The sequence below is a fragment of the Benincasa hispida genome, chromosome 5 (assembly GCF_009727055.1).
Source record: "Benincasa hispida cultivar B227 chromosome 5, ASM972705v1, whole genome shotgun sequence".
NCBI lineage: Eukaryota > Viridiplantae > Streptophyta > Magnoliopsida > Cucurbitales > Cucurbitaceae > Benincasa > Benincasa hispida.
Genome location: NC_052353.1, coordinates 30,496,149 through 30,502,968, shown reverse-complemented (window position 1 = coordinate 30,502,968; position 6,820 = coordinate 30,496,149).

Here is a 6,820-nt window from a genome sequence, read left to right as displayed (position 1 = left end):
GATTACGACGTACAATATGTAAAATCGTGTCCAAATGCATTAAGTTGAGAACATTGCGATCGCATGCGTTCATTGCATTAAAGCAGCTAATTTACGTATTTTGTGCAAGAAAATGCATTGGTGCAAGGCAGAATTGCAATCCAAGGAATTCAGCGTCCGGACACATTAAAAGATTGCGATCGCAAGGCATTGGATCGTATTCGTCCATGAAGATCTACTCAAGAAGGTGGCCGCATAGGGACGGTACATCAAGGTGAAAGCTTAATAAATCATGATGGGCCAGAAAGCTGATGACGGTCGAATCTGAATTTAGTTGACAAGCCGTTAACGACAACACTGTAGCAAGTACACTCAACTTTTCGGTGACAATTAATCAGCATATCAAACAGAGATTTAATGACATCCCATCAGTGCAATCATTAGAGAGAAAAGCCCTTCACCTTGAAGCTCTATCAATACCGAAGGCCATCTTCGTTGAAGAAGTTTTGTTCGGTTCCAGTTCAGCAGTTAAAATTTTAGAGTTCTTTTCCGCTATATACATAGATAGTCGTAGTCTGTAATTTCTATATACATAGAGGCGGAGGCGAATGAAGAGAGAAGACGTCGGAAAATCGTTGAGAATGGAGAAAGGGTCGACTCTTGTGAAAGCAAGAATATTCTTTTGGGCAGAGTAGAGAAACTCAGTGTAAAAGCTATATGAAGCAAAACATTTCTACCAGGCTCCCTATCCTTACTTTCCATTGTCATTCTATGTTATGATTTCATTTATAAAATGGAATTTGCATCTCTACATCTGTTCACTCTCTTTACATTACACATGAGTAACTAAACTTTCGAATGGGTTGATCTTGTCTTATGTATGTGTCCATCACCCCTTTAGAGCTACTCGAGAGAGAGTCTAAAGAAAGAACCTATACTTAAGAGAGCTAGGTTAGAATCTAGGCTTGAGAAAGTTAGATTAGAACTACATAAGTAAGAGATAAAGACATAGAGATAAGTTATGTTTGCTAACATGCATTGCATGCACCCTATAAATAGGTTATGGTAGTATGCAGTCGCCTTGTGTATGTGTGTGTCATTCATCATCACATAGACAAGAATAGAGGATTAGACGTAAATCTTATAGACATCATCGTATACATCGCATGCGTCCTAAAACTAGGAGCTATAGCATTTGCATTGAGAGATGATCTGTTGTTGTATGTGTGTAGCATGATCGCATAACTTGAATGCAATCTTAGGAAGTGTGAGCTAAATCCCTTCTCAACTCGTTCCCTGCATACTCATTGTAACTTTCGTTGTTATTAACTCTTTTCTCAATTCCGCCGCATAGAATCTATACCTTAAACAAACATACCAACCAACTCATTGTTTAATTTATCATCGCAAGGGAATCAGAATTCACCTTTGCATACTGTCTCCATAGTTCCTGTGTTCGACCCTTGGTTTACCAGGCAACCTAGTAGAATTTATACTTGGATTTTGCTAGGAAAACTTGCATGTACAATGCATACACCATCATCACAATATACACCATTATTTCATCATATTCAGAATGCATCACTCTCTATCGATACCAAATTAGCTTATTTGATCCAATAGTCAAGATGAAAACATATAGCGTAATTGGAATTTGTCAACTTCTGCCTTTTATTTTAGTTCGGCACACATGTTGACTTTTAATTGGTTGAAAATTTAATAATTTGAAATTTTGTCATTAATCTGCTAAATGACATGGCGTTTTGTTTTTGCCCAAATTATGACAATCCACCATAATTTCCAACAAGTAAAGACACCCTAAACCGAGTAAGAAAAATTAAACAACATAGCCTCAAATATAATCACAAGGATTTATTGCTAATGCAATCTAAGCCATGAATCAAAACTTCATACATCCTTACCTGATCCTATGTACATTATCTATATGTTCTCAAAACTATATGTGAACACAAGCGAACTATAGACATACAAAATGGAACAAGTCTAACGGAAGGTGGCATATGTTGGCTTAGAAGGCACCTGAAACTCTTTCGCTAACTGAGGAGGAAAAACAAAAAGAAAAGGATGAGCTGGGAAGCCCAATGAGTGATGTTTTTTTTTTAAAAAAAGTATGTTTCAAACTTAGACAATTAAGCACAGTAGGAAAACATACTTCATAAAACTTTTCAAAACATAATCCGTTCAAATCAATATAATCAGAGTTTCGAAGAAATATTCATGAATATTATCATGAGCTAGTGTAAGCCCTAAATGTTACTATTTTTCCTAAGTTTAGTTAGACTTTAATGTTTCATTTGGTGATATGTCTTACATTTCTTAAATGAACTTGGTCAAATTAATGTTAAAACCACGAGAGAGTGAAAGATTTCTTCTAAGTGTTTATGTGAAAAAGTAAATGAGAAGTGAAAGGAAAAGGGAATTAAATTTTTATTAAATATTGGGAATGGAAGTGAGACCCGAGAGGCACGGAGTTAGAAGTCTTGAATTTTCTTAGGGAATTTGAATTAAAATGGATAAGGTTAAGTAGTTTACTTTTATTTATAGTTTAAGGTTTGGCTAAGGATGATTAAACAGAGCTTAGTGGGTTAAGAAGTGGAATTAGAAGCTGGCAATTAATGAGTTGAAGAAGAGAGATGTTGGTTGGTCATGTATATAAGGTGAAGAAGAGAAGGTTGGCGTTTCCATTTTACTCAAGCAAACCTTGAATTTCTTCAGCCAAAACTTAGAGAAATCAGAGAAGAGATGATGGAGGATTGCCATGCTGAGTCTTGACTGGGATTGTCGGCTGGAGGTTGAAGAAGCCCTGGCTGTAGAGGTTGGTGAACACATCGTCTGGCACTTAATGCTTTGCATGCCATGTGCCATGTTGTGCCTGCACCAGCCGTGCACACCTCGCGCCCTTCTATGCATCCTACAACGTCCTTCGGTGCATCTAGTGTCGTACACGTTCACACACACTCGACACCTAGCAGCACTCCTCACTTGCCAATGCTCGATACCCAACATCAGGCATCCAACGATCACACGACCAGTCTACCGCACCCTCGACGCCATGCTTGTGTGTGTGAGCTGCCGCCCATCAACCTAACCGTGTTCTTGTTCCAGCACCCACGACCTGCCTTATCGTGTGCCCGCTGCCCATTAGTCTACCTATTGGTCTTGTCTTTATCATTTGGTATTTTGGTGAGCTATTTTAAGTCCATCTAAGGTTTTCTTAGATTTTTTGCTATAAGATGAATAAGTATGGACTCTAAGGTGATTTTAAGAGTTAAATGAAATTTAAGTAAAGTATGATTGCTTATATGGGTTATTGAGAGGTCATAGGAGCTGAAAGGTTATTTAGGGAATAACCAAGGGTTTATGATCTAATTTTTAGGTTAAACAAAGATTGGAGTGGCCTATAAACCATTGGGAGCCAGTCATTGACTGTGGATGACAATTCCTTTTGAAAATAAATTCTTTTGTATTTTATGTTCATGATTTCTTAGGAAATGAGCTATTTAACTAAAATGATATATTCGAGCATGACTTACTTATTATGATGATCTATTCCCAAAATGCTATGTTTTGAGCCCGATTTACCTGAAGTGAGCTTTGATAGCCTATTTCTCAAATGTTGTGCTTGCAAAGGAAAGAAACTTGTTCTTCATGATTTTATATCTATAGAATGTTTATGGATTTGCCCAAGCATATATTTCAAACCATTATGATGTATACCCTGGATATGCCTATCGAGATTCTAAATACCCAAGGATAGAAGAAAGTATCTGGGAAGTCCAATATTTGAGTGTGATATGGATCTTTGGGACCCACCCTAACATATATACAAGCATTCTACGTGCACTATGAGAGATAATGGCGCTCAATGTATCAAGTTTACTCTACATCAGCTAAGGCTAACCATGTTGAGCATATTAAGCTTGCTCTACCTCAACTAAGGTTTTGGGTACAAGTTTAATGTGATGTTATGAATGATGAATGTATGAGACAGATTTACTACATTTTTATGGTTTACTAATCTTATTGATTTTTAGCATGATTTGTGAACTCTGAGTTTATAAAATGTTCTTCAAGTCTATAGAAAAATGTTTCTAATCTTGAAATTCTAATTAATGCTTAAAACAATTATTGTTTTAAAATCGTCACTTACTGGGCTTCCCAGCTCACAATTTTTTTATGTTTTTCTCCCCCAAGGTAGCAAAAGAGTTCTCCGTGCTTAGCCTACACAAGTATCATCTACCACTGCATTGTTGGGGTTTATGCCCAATCCTCGTAGTTAATTAGTTATTTGATATAATAATTGATTATTTTATATGCAATAATTAGTTATCCACTACGGGAAAAATCCAAGGTTATTTCATGAGACTTGAAACAATATGTGGGCATATAAATGGATAATGTTTCAAGTAATAACCTAAAAGGTATATATTATATGGATTAAGGTTGGGTATCTTATTCTGGTAACACTACGGATACGACCCACTTTGTAATTGTTACACATGTTATAAGTGTTACAAATGATTTGATCCAAATCGTTCATGTAATGAAATGCGAGTGAGGGTATCCTATACAATGAGTTTGTATAAGACTGTACCGCAATATATTTAATTTCTCCATATAACACAGTGGACTGAATAGATTAATATTTCATAGAATAATCATGTAACTGGATCTCAATCCTAAATGAGTTATGAACTCCTGTCTATGAGGGCAGTCCTTTGATTTGGGGTGAGAGTGGCTTGAGTCACTGACTCAATAAGGTTACCATTTTGGAGACTTGTCCGAGTAAGGAACTGGGAACATAATTATACAAGATGGAATTCATTCCTTCCCGTCTTTAGGGTAAGTAGAGAAGTAGTTCCCTTAAGTGTTGATTCCATGTCTTGAACAAAGGGTCCACACCCTCTTACTGACCCGAGAGGGACTTGGTTTATGGTAGAAGAATAAACAGATTTTTTATTAGAGGGGTCAGTGGTACTTAATGTGTAAGAGTTAATTACATGGGTAAAATTGTAATTTAACCCAACTGTGTTGGATTTTATGTCCTAAAACTCGTAGTTTGTAATTCATATTCTTGTTCAATAAAGTTGTTATTGAAAATCTTTAGTAAATTTAAATTCTATATTCATGAATCCAATAAACTAAGGTTCTGAGGCTATTAAGTTTAAGTTTCGACTTTATGTAGTGACATAAATGTGGATCAAGTTCAAATATATAGCCAAAATGGTCTATAGTATATGAATAAGATTGGGCATCTTATTCTGGGGACACTATGGATGTGACCCATTTTTGTAGTTAGTACAAACGATGTGATCCTAAACCGTTCATGTGGAGACATGAAAATGGGGACATCCTATGTAAAGAGTTTACATAAGACTGAATCATGAAATAGTCACTTTTTACATTCTAAATGTCGTTTAATGTATAAAACTGACTATTTCGTTAATTGATGACCTAAGTAACTTAATCTTAATCCTAAGCTAACTATGAACTCCTGTTCACGAATTATCCTTAGATCTGCATAGATAAGGGCAGCTCATTATCGTTGGCCCAATAAGCCTCCCATTTCAGGGGGTAAGATCAGGTGGATAGCTGGGAACAAAGGGTGCAAGACGAAATTCACTCCTACCCTTTATAGGGATAGTAGATAAGTTGTTCCCTTTAGTACTGAATCCAGGTCTTGAACAAGGGGCCCCACTCTCTTCTTGGTCTGAGAAGGGTTTGGTTTATAGGTTGGACCTTAAACCAATTTTTCATTAGAGGATCAGTGGAGCTTAAAGAATAAGATGTAGTCTCAGGGGTAAAACGGTTTTTATGACCCAGCTGAGATTACGAACAACCTGTGAAGGATTAGCTTACAGATCATGGTTATATCATATGGACACAAATATATCTATAGTAAGAGGAGTGCAACTACGAGACTATAGTGGAATGACCCGTGAGTTAACCAATATTGATTAGCTCCACCTAAAGAGTTTAGCCAGCTAATCTCGGATCGTTGGAGCCCATGATCTATAGGTTCATTAGGTTCCCTTACTAGCTCATATGGAATAAAATTAGAACAGTGTGATAGAATAATTTGAATTGTTCAAATTAGGTGAAGAGAGAGAAACCGACAAGTATATGTGACATACTGGTTGGTTTTTCAGTTTAGAGATACAGCTTTACTGTTTAAATGTGATTTAAATATCAAGAATATGAATTCGTTCATATTCGGAAGCTCGGAAATAATGGAAATGGTCAAAGAGTAGACTTTTGACTTGAAAAGTCAAACTTTGACCGACCTTATATTCAAATATGATTTGAATTTCGAGAAAATGAATGTGGATTCATGCTCGAAAGGTCAAAACTAGTTAACAGGAAAACAATCATAAAAAGTCAAAATGTTGACTTTTCGGTCAAAGTTTAACTTTGACAAAATGACTATTTTGCCCTTTGACTAAAGTTAATGGGAAAATCCAAACTTTTGTTGGATAATTCTGTGGGCTAGGTGTTGGCTAATAGTGGAGACATTAAGCCCACTTAAATAGTGGATTCTAAGTATTGGGTTTTTATGAATTTGTTTCATGCAATTTTGCATGGCTTTTTTTCTATAAATATGGGCTTTCAATTTGGATAAAAGACTTATGACATTTTCCCAAAATTGGCTTCAATTTTGGGCCGGAAAAAATCACTCTTTTTTAGAAAAATTCACCCAAACTCAACCCAAAAATCCATCTTCTGTTTCCATCTCTTTCTCTCTCTCGGGTTCTTCATCCATCGGGTCCCACAACCCGATTATGAGTCCAGAGGATAGTAGATCAGCTCTAGTGGTTGTCCA